The sequence below is a fragment of the Capricornis sumatraensis genome, chromosome 14 (assembly GCF_032405125.1).
Source record: "Capricornis sumatraensis isolate serow.1 chromosome 14, serow.2, whole genome shotgun sequence".
NCBI lineage: Eukaryota > Metazoa > Chordata > Mammalia > Artiodactyla > Bovidae > Capricornis > Capricornis sumatraensis.
Window position 1 is genome coordinate 34253620 of NC_091082.1, and position 15314 is coordinate 34268933.

The 15314-nt window shown below is 44.6% G+C and overlaps 1 protein-coding gene across 2 annotated transcripts in view; it reads right to left on the minus strand.

The window, feature by feature from the left end:
- SUSD4 (sushi domain containing 4) overlaps window positions 1-15314 on the minus strand; it is a 132822-nt gene that overhangs the window by 98359 nt on the left and 19149 nt on the right. The gene's annotated exons all lie outside the window — the stretch shown is intronic.

Consider the following 15314-nt stretch of genomic DNA (forward strand, 5'->3'; position numbering starts at 1 on the left):
TCAAGTCCTCTCAGATCTGGTGTGGGACTGAGAGGCTTACTAGAGAAGGGTGACCAAACCTAGCTAGCTACCCATCAAAATCTCAGGGCATTGGTGAAATATACAGATTCCCAAGGTCCACCAGTTCTGCCTTCCCAGAGTCTCTGAAGGCAAGATCAAGAAATAAATATATATGTATATTTTTAAATATATCTATTCGGCTGCGTTGGGTCCTAATTGTGGTACTTGAGATCTTTGTTGCAGGCTTAGTTGCTCCACAGCATGTGAGATCTTACTTCTCTGACCTGGGATCAAACCCACATCCACCACACTGGAAGATGGAGTCTTAACCACTGGGAAGTCCAGGAAGTCTATCTTTGTATTCCCCAGTGGTTTCTGGTGCATTGAGACACCACTAACTTCACTAACATGCCTTGTGAATCGTATACCTAAGGGCGCACGGGAAGCCCGGGAATCAGGGGCTGGACCACCCCTCTCCCAGGACTGATCAGTCCCAAGGCCTGCCCACTACTCCTGCCCTCACATGGTTCCAGGCAGTTTCCAACAGTCTTGAGAGAAGCTGATGCTAATTTGCGAAGCTGAAGGGACTGGGGCTCTCATGTACCAGCCCTGCCCCTGACAAAGTAATGACAGAAATCCTGTATCTCCTTAAAGCTGTCTTCCTTTACCATCAGGGCCTGGAAGAACTGCAGGTAATAGAGGTCCGCAATCACCTGGCTTGAATCACATCCCCTGAGGAGGAGTACACACAGGCCAATCCTGGGACGTTCTGGCTGTGATATGAGCTCCAGCGCCAGGCCCAGCACCCGGAGAAAGAACCAACAGTGCCGAGAGTGAAGACACCGTGTTCATCTGGGAACCAGGAGAGCCATGCGCCTGGTCTAGCACCCCTTTCCTCAGGACACCGCAGCTCTAGGCAAACTGGTCCTGCCTCCCAGAACTGAAAAAACATTCAGGCTCTGGAGGCTGGAAAAGAGCCACAGGCTTGTCAGTCCTTCCGAGAGGGCAAGGGGAGGTGCTGGGCACCTCCACAGACCCAGAGGAATGGCCTGACCCCATGAGGCCTCACTTGGGGTGGGGAGCTGGGTGAGCATGTCACACTGTAAAGGAAACTGCAGTCCGCTTTGGGTCAAAGAAGGGGGCAGGAAGCCCATCCAGCTGCAGAGAAGGCCTTGAGAGTAAAGGTAAGGAAGGGGCTGTTGACACTCAATCTTTCATGTCTTCAATAATCCCAAGGGGCTTCCATCCAAAGGCCTCGGTATTCAACTTGCTTTGACTTCTAGGGCTCTGGCTGGGTCTCAGAGGTTCCAGCCAAATATCAGAGGTAAACAGTGTGACCTCTTCCCACAGAAGGTGACATGAGGGCTCTTTCAGTCCTGCGAACTAGTAAGGTGGTTAGGGAGAGAGAAAACCCATGCAAAAGGCCTGCAGTGGGAGAGAGGACTTCTAAGGCTGCCAGGCTCTCTGTAGGAGCATTTTTTCAACCTCCTTTGTTTGGGAAATAAAGCCATCACCTAGCCTAAACTGTCTTCCCGAAAAAGACACGCATGACCTCATACAGCTAACCTCCTGTGTGTTACAACATGGTCTTTTAACCTGGTTTGCACGTAGGTGCTATCTGTTCTAGGGTGGGAATAAAAGCAGCTTTGATGGCTAAAATATACATGTTTCATATGCAAAATCCTCATCCCCAAGCAGATAGGGTAATGATCCGGTGTTCTTTGGAGAAATGTGATTCCTGTGAATTTAAAAAATCCAGAGGTATCCTCAAGAGCCACGGCAGTCCTGGCTTGCCAGGTACCCCTGTCGCGGGGGTGGTCTGTTGTCCTGCCTGTCCCCCCATGAGATCACCAGGACCCAAAATGCAGAGCCAGATGCCTGTCTGGGTATTTGGCAGACCACAGGCGCTGCTGCAATTAGCAAGCTGGATCATGAATCAGCATCAGAGGCGCGCAGCCTCCACCGGAGCGTAGCGGACAGCTTATAAATAGCAGAGCTGCGGCTGCCTCTCCAGCCCAGGCTCCACGCGAGGCAGGGCAGCTGCCGCCAGCACAGCCTGGAGAGAGTCCCGCCGCCCGCCCACCCACCCGCGCGGGGCGGCCTTCCAGCTGTGACTATCACGTGGGAAGCGGGAAGCAGAAGGGGCGGCTCCCATCTAGCTCCCAGTGCACAGCGTGCGCAACGCAGAAGGGCCCGTGGTCCCCGATTCTCTCCTGAGACCGGCACGTGAGAATTCGCAGGTCCGGTTCTCAGGTCCAGGTCTCGACGTGAATACACAAACCACCAAGGGACGACCAATACTGCTGCCCCACTTCCTGAGCATCACACAAGTTGCACGTGCAGCCACATCCATAGGGAGCACCCCTAAATCCCCCTCCCCAATTAATGACCTGTGAGGGGCCACTTTCAGCCTGAAGGAGGGAAGCAAACATCTTCATCTAGTGGCAAGAGGCGGGATTTTGTCTTCAGAGGCCTGGGTTCCAAATCCAGTCCAAGCATCTGCCCGCAGACACCACCTGCCTCCTGCTTGCTCGTCAACACTCATCCCTGTTTGGGACAAATTCTGTCCCTTCTCAGGGTCTCAGATTCTGGTGTAAAACAGAGCTCATGTTCACTAATTTGTTGGTCATGTTAAGAGTAAATGAAGTAACATACAAAGCAGTGAGAAAGACAGACGGCATTCATGAGCCCTGATAAATCCACACCTTCTTCATAACCATGGCTGAGGTCAGCCCTGGGAGACCACAGTCCCAGTGGAACGACGGTGAGGAGGACACACAGGACAGGGAAAACCACCGGGGGTCCTCAGTGTCCCGCTATTGGTCAAGTTTTCATGCCGATCATATTTTTTAGATGAAAAGGCAATATTCTCAGGGCTGACGTTGACTTTAGACACGTTCTACCCAATTGCCCCAAAGGAGATCAACAATAATGCAGAGGCCTGCCATTTTTCTGAGACCACTAGTATTGAATAGATGTCACTTGTTCCCAAATTAATTCACAAAATTAACAGAATGGTTCTAAAATGTATCTGGAAGAATAATTTCATGGGACCAGCCGAGAACATTTTAAAAAAGGAGAGTAATGAGTGGGGATTTGCTCTATCAGATTTGAAAAGGTACAAGTAGTAAAATATTGCAGTAATAGCATTGGAAGAGACATCAAATCAATGGGCTATAATAGAAGATCCAGAAACAGACCCAAAAATCTAAACAGTGTTAGTATATTATGAAATTAGTATTTCAAAGCAGTGGGAAACGGATGGAGTGTTCAGTCAATAGCATTGGTACCAGTTGGATGAAAATAAGCTGTATACCCACTTGTCTCAATACATACAAATGAATTTCCAGATTGACTAAAAGTTTAAATATAAGAAATAAAATGTAGAAAATATAAGTGGATATTAATATAACCTCATTTTGGCAAAGGACTAAGCATGACACCAAATGGAAGAAACCGCAGAGAAAAAAGGTGGATAAATATATTACAGATGCAATTAAAGGCAAGTGGAAACTGCAAGAACAATAACTGTAATATACTGAAAGGGTGAATATTTGAAGTTTTATAAATGAATAAGAAAAAAATAAAAACATCAATAGACAAATTGATAAAGAACATGAGTCAACAATTCAAACCAATAAATACAAATGGGCAATGAAATATGAGACTCTCAACAGATCCTGTGTGATTTCAATACCTTTAGACCATGAAACTTTTGCACCTTGTTTTATGTTCCTGGATATGCTCCAGTGTCTCCTGGTTTATAGTCTAAGGAAACTCGAATAGCATCTGTATCCTGCTGCTGTGTGAAAACTGTATAAATCTTAATTATGTTGGCTTGGTTCATACTGCTCTTCAGGTCTACTCTATCCTTCCACTTTTCTGCCTATTCATTCTATTAAATTTTGAGAGTTTGATATTGAAACTCCAACTAAAACTCTTAATTTATCTACCTAAAAAATAATTCTAATATGTAGTAGAACTATATGTAACTTTGTTCTGTATTTTACAAGTCTCTTGTAAATGTGTTATCATACTTTCATAGTTTAAAAATTAAAAATTGTTTAAAAAGATATGAGACTCTCTTCAATCCAGCCACAATGGCCTTCTTCCAGGTTCTAGAACATTCTATGCCCCCCGCCACCCCAACACAGGATCTTGGTACAGACTGTTCCCTCCATCAGGAATCCTCTCCCCTCATGTTTACCTAGGTAAATCCCTCAACTCTCTGGTCCAAGCTAATTGTCCCAGGAAAGCCTTCTTTGCACACTCCTTCATCCCAGACTAAGTGAGATTCCCCTCTCTCATCCCTTATAAGTATTTTAACACCCAGTAGTTTTCCTCTCGGCACTTTTTACAGCTGATAATTATATATTTATTTTTGTAAATATTTTATCTGACAGACTTATTTTGTAAACATTTTATTTATCTGATAAAATTATTTTCTCAGACTGTTGTCTCCCTCTCTGGACAAACTGCTTGTTTTGTGCTGATCACTGTATGTGCAACACAACAGTTATATAAATTATATGATACACATATAATGGAACACTATACAGTGAGTTAAAGTGTAATAAAAGATTAATTTTAAGGGTATAAAAGATATGATATATTGTTAGGTAGTAAAAGAAGGTTACAAAATCACACGCATAGTACCATTGGGGTTAGGGGAGGGAAACGTATACATACAGAAAAAAATATATACATCATATTTTTAACAGGAGATTAGTGTGACATCAGTTTCTTAATTTTGCTTATCCAAATTCTCTCTTCAAATTTCAGCAATGAATACACACACAGACATACAGCCTTTTTAATAAGAGGGAGGGATTAAAATGAGCTATGGTTTTCCTCTCCAAACCATGGAGCCCAGCAGGAATCCTGCAGCAGTCACAGCGGGTGTCCCTTGATACATATCCTCCCTAACCCTCCATTGCCACCTCTCCACCTTTATTTCCACCAACAGAAAGAAAGAGAGCACAGCCTAGCTCCAAGGCACTGTGTGGAACTCTGTTTAGCCATCTCCAAGCCCCAGATTATTTGTCTTCAGAAAGTAAAAACTAAGTAAAGGACTTCCTTGGTGGTCCAAAGGCTGACTGCACGCTCCCAATACAAGGGGCCCGGGTTCCATCCTTGGTCAGAAATACGGCAACTAAGAGCTTGCATGCCGCAATTAGAGATCCAGTGGGCTGCAACTAAGACCTGGCACAACCAAATAAACACATATTAAAAAAAAACAACAACAATTAAATGAAGGAGCACACCGCACTTTAAAAAACTTCAGGTTTCCACTAAACAGCCCGACTTCCGAGAACAGTTCAAATGGGAAATCTGTCTGTACTTAGCATTGAGAACCATGTCTACTTAATGAATATATGCAGATAGACTGACCATCTAATAAATGGACAAAGGGGCAATTGCAAGTTTTAATACTGAACAGCAAAGGTCATTCTTATACTCTGTCAAAGAGATGGGCATATTTTAAGTGTTATGGGCATATGTGATGTATGACACAAGCAAGGATGGAAAAATACGGCTGCCAAAGGTCAGGGGAGGGGAGGAGAGGGGACCCAGTTTCTCAGGTGAGGGTCTTATACCACCAAAAAATAAATTTCGTCAGGGTTCAAGTACCCCCACTGGCCTGGCATCCTTAACACTGTAAAGCTGTCCTGACATTGCACTTTCCTGGAGTTTCCTTTCTTTAGAATAAAATTGGCCTGCTTATTTGCAGGTAAGGATGGAGTCAGGCTGCACTTAATACATCGATGGAATGGCTCAAGAATTGTCCATCTCCCCTGAAGGATCGCCAAAGACAATGTCCTCTCTCCTTATCGGTGTGGGCTGGGTGTGTTTGAACCCCAGGGAGACACAGACTTCAAGGCCAGATAAACTCTGGACCACACTCCATGGTCCCCAGACCCAGTGGCCTCACTTAATGGGGATGGACATTTCCCATTTGCGGCTGGGCACACTCCTCTTCCGCTGAGCTCTAAAACCAAGTGGGTTGGTCTTATGGTCCATGCAGGAAGAGTCCATGCACTTGGGAAAGGCAGGCAGCTTGCTCCCTCAAGTTCATCTAGACCACTTTTCTAACTTAGAACATTTAGCAATATTTCTTACATTCAAGGCTTGGAGTTTGGGGGCAAGAAGAAAAAGATTCTGTAGAAACACTCCTGACATCCCCTCTGATGTCTCTCTCCTCCCCACTTCTAACTCATCTATTCCTCTTCTCTATCTCTTCTGCTCCAGCTTCTCTCTAATTTAAGGGGTGAAAAAAGATAACACCAGTAATTCACCATTAAGTCCACATAAGTACAACTTCTGTCACCCACTGTGAAATAACAGTAATACCAGTGAGGCCAACCTATATTGAAGGGCACTCACACACCAATCATTGAAATGCTGTCCCAAAGCCATAGCTCTCAGCTAGGGGGCTGCTGTTGGCTCTCTCAATTCCCTCCCCTTCTGCAGAATTTGACACTGCTGAGCACCCCTTCCTTATACCACCTTGTCTCATATTTCAATAACACTGCCCTATCTCGGTCCCCTATCCGTCTGAACCTTCCCTTGGTCTCCTGAGGGGAAACTGAGGCACAGACAGGTTCAGGAACACATCCCAAATCAAGGGCTTATTAAGAAATGGGGCTGGGTCTCAAAGGCAGGCCTCCAGACTCTTCCTATCTGCCAGCCCCTCAGGGGCATCACCCCCCAGGCCCCTGGTCCCTCTGCCTCCTCTCTAGACCACCAAATGCTCTTGAGAATGACTGCTTCTGGTAAGATGACTTGTAAATCCACACTTATTACCCCAACTTCTCTCTTTCCATCCTTATTCTCCAGTGCCTGCTGGGCAATTTCACCTGCATGTCAAATTTAAATATCTTAAGACCAAACTCATCATCTTTCTAAAATAAGCTTTTCTCCTTGACATCTCCATTACAGTTAATGATTCCACTCTTCTGACACCCACATTAGAAACCTCTGGCTGCAATTTCTTCCCTGGCCTTCCCTTCTGTTATTTTGCATCCATCCTTCGAAAGATCTTCCCTGTCTTTCTCTCCCCTCCCATTCCTGCTGTCAGTGCCTCCTATGGGCCTTTATCACCCTCCCCTGGAAAACCTTCTCCTGGTCAACTGTCCCTCCAGCATACCCTACCCCACCTCAACCACAGACAAGCTCATCACCCCAGAGCATGGCTTCTCAATTTTGGCCTCATGGATACCTTAGACTGTGTACTTCTTTGATGTACCTTCTGTGTACTGTCAGATGTTCAGCAGCATATCTGGCCTCTACCCTCCACCCCTTCCAGTCATCACTCCAAAATGTCTCCAGACATTTGTAGTCATCCCCTGGGAGTGAGAGTCGCCCCAGAGGAAAACCAAGGATCTAAAGCCTGGCTCAAACTCGCTGCTCCTTTCAGAAACTCTCAGTGTTCTCCCAATATCCTCTCAATGAATTCTTAGGAAGGAAACCGTCTTCAAGAGACTGGGGAATTATGTTTCCTATGTATGATTTCCTTTCTCTGGAGGTTTTGGGCTAGACTACACTTGAGCTGAGGTTCAACGTGTACAGGGGAAGAGAGGCTTAAGAGGAAAAGCAGAGAGGGCAGCTGACAGATTCATCTCTGGTCTGACATCTGGCGCTTCATGGCTGAGGCTCCCCTGCCTGAAGACAGTGGGGCAAGGAGGGGTAGACACTCAGGGCTCCAGGGCCAGATGGTTGGATAGGACCCTAGCCCCAGTTCAGTTCAGTCGCTCAGTCATCTCCAACTCTTTGCGACCCCATGGACTGCAGCATATCAGGCGTCCCTGTCCATTACCAATTCCCAGAGCTTGCTCAAACTCATGTCCTTTGAGTAGGTGATGCCATCCAACCATCTCATCCTCTGTTGTCCCCTTCTCCTCCTGCCTTCAATCTTTCTCAGCATCAGGGTCTTTTCCAATAAGTCAGTTCTTCACATCAGGTGGCCAAAGTATTGGAGCTTCAGCTTCAGTAACAGTCCCTCCAATGAACATTCAGGACTGATTTCCTTTAGGATTGACTGGTTTGATCTCCTTGCAGTCCAAGGGACACTCCAGAATCTTCTCCAACACCACAGTTCAAAAGCATCAATTCTTCAGTGCTCAGCTTTCTTTATAGTTGAACTCTCACATCCATACGTGACTACTTTAAAAACCATAGCTTTGACTAGATGGACCTTTGTTGGCAAAGTAATATCTCTGCTTTTTTATATCCTGTCTAGGTTGGTCATAGCTTTTCGTCTGAGGAGCAAGCATCTTTTAATTTCATGGCTGCAATCACCATTCACAGTGATTTTGGAGCCCAAGAAAATAAAGTCTGTCACTGTTTCCATTGTTTCTCCATTTGCCATGAAGTGATGGGACCAGATGCCAAGATCTTACTTTTCTGAATGTTGACTTTTAAGCCAGCTTTTTCACTCTTCTCTTTCACTTTTATCAAGAGGCTCTTCAGTTCCTCTTCTCTTTCTGCCATAAGCATGGTATCATCTGCATATCTGAGGTTATTGATATTGCTCCTGGCAATCTTGATTCCAGCTTGTGCTGCATCCAGCCCAGCATTTCACAGATGCACTCTGCATATAAGTTAAATGATTAGGGTAACAATATACAACCTTGACACACTATTTCCCCAATATGGAACCAGTCTGTTGTTCCATGTCTGGTTCTAACTGTTGCTTCTTGACCTGCATACAGATTTCTAAGGAGGCAGTTAAGGTGGTCTGGCATTCCCACCTCTTGAATAATTTTCCAGAGTTTGTTGTGATCCACATAGTCAAAGGCTTTGGCCAAGTCGATAAAGCAGAAGTAGATGTTTTTCTGGAACTCTCTTGCTTTTTAGATGATTCAACAGATGTTGGCAATTTGATCTCTAGTTCCTCTGCCTTTTCTAAATCCAGCTTGAACATCTGGAAATTCTCAGTTCACATACTGTTGAAGCCTTGCTTCGAGAATTTTGAGCATTAATTTGGTAGTGTGTGAGATGAGTGCAATTGTGCAATAGTTTGAACATTCTTTGGCATTGCCTTTCATTGTGATTGGAATGAAAACTGACCTTTTCCAGTCCTGTGGCCACTGCTGACTTTTCCAAATTCACTGGCATATTGAGTGCAGCACTTTCACAGCATTTTTTAGGACTTTAAATAGCTCAGCTGGAATTCCATCACCTCCACTACCTTTGTTCACAGTGATGCTTCCTAAGGCCCACTTGCCTTCGGACTCCAGGATGTCTGGTTCTAGGTGAGTGATCACACCATTGTTCTTGGTTGTTAAGATCTGTTTTGTATAGTTCTTCTGTGTATTCTTGCCATTTCTTCTCAATATCTTCTGCTTCTGTTAGATCCATACCATTTCTGTCCTTTATTGTGCCCATCCCTGCATGAAATGTTCCCTTGGTATCTCTAATTTTCTTGAAGAACTCTCTAGTCTTTCCCATTCTATTGTTTTCCTCTATTTCTTTGCATTGATCAGTGAGGAAGGCTTTCTTATCTCTCTTTGCTATTCTTTAGAACTCTGCATTCAGACAGGTGTATCTTTCCTTTTCTCCTTTCCCTTTAGCTTCTCTTCTTTTCTCAGCTATTTGTAAGGCCTCCTCAGACAACCATTTTGCCTTTTTGCATTTCTTTTTCTTGGGGAAGGTCTTGATCAGTGCCTCCCCTTTCTAATTCTAGGCCCTTGGGTCTGTCCTTTCATTTCTCTCTGCTGTGGTTTGCTTTTCTGAAAATGGGCATTAGAAAACAGTTCCCAATTCATAAGGCTGTTAATACATATAAAGCACTTGAAATGTGCCTGGTGTGAAGCAAGTAATTGATAAATGTTAGCCATCATTATTACCATGATTAATAATATGGCTACTACATTTTCAGTCTTACTGACTGTATGTTTCCAAAGCATGCTCTCAGTTCAGGCCACAGTGAATCCTTACAAGGCAGTGAACATTGTTATTATATAGTCACTAAGTTGTGTTGAACTCTTTGGGGCCCCATGGACTGTAGCCCACCAGGCTCCTCTGTCCATGGAATTCTCCAGGCAAGAACACTGGAGTGGGGTTGCCATTTCCTCCTCCAAAGGAATCTGCCCAGCCCAGGGATGGAACCTGTGTCTCCTGCATTGGCAGGCATATTCTTTACCACTGAGTCACCAGGGAAGCCCAGCAGTGAACATACCTTATGCTTATCCATGGTAATGCCTATGTTCATGCTTTCTCTTCTAAAATCCTCTGTTCTCCATGTCTTCCTGCAGAAATTGTATGTGCCTTTTAAGGCCCACTCAAGTGTTATCTCTGTTACAATCCTTCCCTCTTCAAACTAGACAAAAGCCATCTTTCCTACTCTTGGACTCCAAAGTGCTATGATTATGCACTCGACACATACCTTTTTCTGTCACAAGTATAGGGAATAAAATTATCTCCCAACTAAAAACATCTCAACCCCTATTTTAGGAGTCATTCTATATAACCTAGAATATAGCCTTTCACATAGTTAGTGATTCTAACTTGGTGCATAAAGGAAATACAAATGTAAAATACTATTTTATAATACTACGATTTCTTATCTGAGAAGAACATTTTAAGGCATGTAGTAAATACAGTCATCCCTCAGTATCCTTGGGGGACTGGTTCAGAACCTCTGCAGATACTGAAATCCATAGATGCTCAAGTCCTTTATATAAAATGGCAAAGTATCTACCTATAATATATGTGTATATACAACACTGATAGTGTTAGTTGTTCAGTTGTGTCTGACTCTACAATCCCATGGACTGTAGCCCATCAGGCTCCTCTGTCTATGGAATTCTCCAGGCAAGAATACTGGAGTGGGATGCTATTCCATTCTCCAGAGGATCTTACTGACCCAGGGATTGAACCCATGTCTCTTGCATTGCAGGCGGATTCTTTATATGTAACTTATGCACATATTCCTTTATACTTTAAATTATCTCTAGATTACTTATTATCTAATACAATGTAAATCCAATGTACATAGTTATAAATGCAGTGTAAATGCTATATAAGTAATTGCCAGTGTGCAGCTACTTCAAATTTTGCTTTGAGGAATTTTCTGGAATTTCTTTTCAGACATTTTCAATCCGCAGTTAGTTAAATCTGTAGATGCAGAACCCTCAGATATGGGAGACCCATTGTACTCAAACCCAACTGTACTGAACTGGGTATCCTTGCTAACATATACTTGTAACAAAAATTTTTAAACTTTCAGTTCTCAGTTATGAAGTCTTAAGCATGATGAACACAGTTTCTCCACCTTTTTCAGTATGTTAAGTGTTGAATTAATATTCTCACATAAATCATCAATTGCTTCATCATAGTTTTGCTTCTGTGCCAGCTTTGATGGTTTCCCTGTACTGAGACACAGTGAACCTTCACAGTTCTCAGGGGTCTGAAGGTCTCGGCATGAAGGGAGGGTTCCTGTTACACCACTCCTGAGTCTTGGTGTGAGTGAGCTGGGCTCAGAGTAAACACTACAGGTGTTGGTGAACCAATGGCCATTGGTGCATGCCACAAAAGGCCTTGAGAGTTTGGACCTCAGGTCCCTGGAGAAAATAGCACCTTGTGTGTTGTCAAAACAAAAGCTGAGCCCTTGTTACAAAGGAACCTGTCGCACCAGCCTTGGAACAGCCCACAGGCCTGGGGCCAAGTCTCAGGGGTGCTGGACCCCCAATCCCAGCCCAGGGAGACTCAGGCACATGGACAGATGAGGAGACAGAGGGGGCAGACAGGCTCAGTGCCCCAGGAAGCTGAAGTCTTAAAATATTTAAATTCTGCCCCCTCAAAAAATGCAAGGCTGATCTGAATGTTCCCTATAACTCTAAATGTGTTCAGTCGTTCAGTCATTTCCAACTCTTTGCAACCTCAGACTACATCCCGCCAGGAATCTCCAGGCAAGAATACTGGAGCAGATAGCCATTCCCTTCCCTAGGGGATCTTCCTGACCCAGGGATGAAACTAGACTTCCTGCATTACAGGTAGTTTCTTTACAGTCTAAGCCACTAGGGAAGCTCAACTCTAAATGTACTGGAGGGAAATTAAAAAGAAGTATTTAGCAGCTCATAGGCATATGAAGTACATGCCCCAAGACTGGGGGTGTGGGCAGAAAGAACCTACTGAAATGAGAAAGAGTTTTCAGTGAATTTATGGAGAACAAGGTTCACAGAAGGGAAGGATTAGCAGGAGCGGTAGTGGCCAGCATTCACTGAGCTCCTCTGTCCCTGGCCAGCACTAGTTGTAAGTGTTTCCATGTACTATTTCATTTAATCCAAATAACCCCCCAAAGGTGGGTCCCGTTGTTATCATCTCCAGGTGTCTGAAGGATGGGGAATGGTGTCACAGAAGAGCCCCAGCAGAGAAGAGATCGACTGGACCCCAGTCCCACCTGTGCCACTAACCAGCTGTGAAGCCCACAGTTCAACCTCTCTCTGGACCTTTAGCCATTAAGGCAGTCCCTAGAACTCTCCAGTTCTACTACTGCTAATCCAAAGCCCAGCCAACCTGAACAACAGAGACGTTAATTATGTTTCGAACATTCATCATAGCAAAATTATAACCAAAAAAAAAAAGCAACACTTTTTTTCATGAGCAACTAAACCATCCTATCACTACCCTGGAAATAGTAGCATCACCACACTTAGAGAATCTGTATGTCCCCGTATGTCACAATGACCTGCAGAATTAGAGATAAGGATCGCTTTTGCCAGTTTATTGGAGTATTTCTCATTCTGTCAACATTTTCACGGGGGGAGGTAAAGAGGAATATTTTCCACGCACCACATCCTATAAGCGCACAAGTTCCCCGGTCCCACCTGTCACTCACCTCTGCCCCCCTACCCTGCCAAGGCCAGTGCCTCACATATAATGTGTGTGTTAGTGGCTCAGTTGTGTCCGACTTTGTGATCCCAAGGACTGTAGCCAGCCAGACTCCTCTGTCCATAGAATTCTCCAGGCAAGAATGCTAGAGTAGGTTGCCACTTCCTTCTCCATCACATATAATAAAGGCTCAAAAAATGCTGGTTGAGTAAATTATCACTCCACCTCTTCTCTATGTATTGTTTTTATATTTATAGAAATTTATAGAAAAATCACTTAATATCAGAGAGTTCTAAACTGCACAGCATTTGCCACAGCCAGGGCAGAGGAGGGGTCAAGTTAAAGGGGCCACTCTCTGCAGGCTGCCAGTCTGGTGAATTTGTCAGCCTCCCTATCTGCGGATCCTCTTTAGATCCTCTCTCCCCACTACCCCCTGAACCTCAGCCTATAGGTGTTCAAGTCCAAAAGGGCCAGAGAAATGTACTCATAAGGAGGAAAGATAACTTGCCAAACCCTTGAAAACAGCCTCCTTCTCTGCACCATTTCTGTCAGGAGCTTGGCCACAGACTCACTCCACAGCTCTCTGTTCTAAGCCTGTAATTGTTTTTTAACCCTTTCAGGTCATGAATCCATCTGAGGATCTGTGGAAAGCGGCATACTCTCTTCAGAGAAATGCACACACCAGTCTTCACACATGTGCAGGACCAGGGGTGCGGGATATGGGGTGGGGGTGGTTCTCAGACCTCCATAAGCTGGATCCCAGGCACCATGGGCTTCCCTGGTGACTCAGATGGTAAAGAATCTGCCCACAGTGTAGGAGACCCGGGTTCACTCCCTGGGTTGGGAAGATCCCCTAGAGAAGGCAATGGCTACCCACTCCAGTATTCTTGCCTGGAGAACTCCATGGACAGAAGAGCCTGGTGGACTATATAGCCCATGGGGTCACAAAGAGTCGGACGTGAGTGAGCGACTAACACTTTCACTTTCAGGCACTAGGCTCTGGGGAGCAGCGGGGGAAGGAGGAGCTAGGCCTCAGGGTACTTGGCACTGTCCTCTCTGTCTGGATGACATCTCTTCTTAGAAAGAGCTTAGGGTCTCCTAACACAGGCCCTTCAAAACAGCACCACAACCAAATCCAGGTTCACAGATCCTTCAGCTGTTTCATTTGTTTCAACTTAAAATATCAGAAGAAGGAAAAAAAAAAAGAACAAAAGAAATGTTTTGACTAGGGGAGAAGAAATTGCTCCGTAAAAGATACTTTCAAAAAGACTTAAAGACACAATCAAAGATAGCTTCCCATTACTGTACATATTAACCCATCAGTTCTCCGCAGGCTAATTCCACATGATAATCCAATATTTACCCGACATAAAGCAGGAGTGGGTCCACCAGGTGGCCTGGGGAGCCACCTGCAATTGATTTTTCAGTGATCAACAAATGTAATGGAATAATGGGAGTGTCTAACAGTAGGCTGATTCAGTTAGAGCAAATCTGATGGCCCTGTAATTTGAGAAACTTGGCAAATTTGAATTTCCAGATCATCTTTGGACCCCACTGTCAGACTCTGCATGTGGTTTGTCTGTGTAGAGTAACCTCGAGAAATATTTGATGAATGACTTCATGACATGCATACATAGGTAAATGAATGACTTGTAAACCAGGCCCCTAAACACACGCACATGCGTGCACACACACACATGCATGCACACACAAACACAGAGGCAGGTTCACATGGCTGCACCTTGGCTCATATTGCTTTTTCCTCTCCTGTGCACCTAATTGCCACTATTCCTTTAGAATTCACCTCTGCTATCATCTCCTCCTAGAAGCTTTCCATGATCTTCCCTGGCTGGGATAAGAACTCTGGATCCTCATACTATCTTCTTACTAGAACTTGTCTTCCTTTGACATTTGCTAAGGGTTGAACTGTGCCCACCCCCACAGATTTGTATCTTAAAGCTGAAAACCCCAACATGACTATATTTGGACACAGGGCCTATACAGGAAGTTAACAGGAAGTTAAATTAAACCTATTAAGGTTAAATGGGGTCAGAAGGATGGGGCCCTAATCCAATAGGACTGGCGTCCTTATAAGAGACACCAGAATGCTCCCTCTCCTTGTCCTGTCTCTTCCCATGCACACAAACCAAAGAAAAGCCATGTGGTGAGGACATGGCTAGAAGGCGGCCGTCTGCAATCCAGGAAGAGAGTCCTCACCAGAAACCAACCCTGCTGGCACCTCGATCTTGGACTTCCAGGCTCCAGACTGTGAGAAGATAAATTTCTGTTGTTTAAGCCACCCAATCTATGGTATTTTGTTATGGCAGCTCAAGCAAATGGTCAACAGTACAAATGCATAGGTTTGAAGGTTGACACTATCTTCTTCCTGTTTATAGTCTTAGTACATAATGCGGTCCTTGCACATAGTAAGTGCTTAATAAATCCCTGTTGAGTAAATGTGACAGTGGATGGAGGTAACA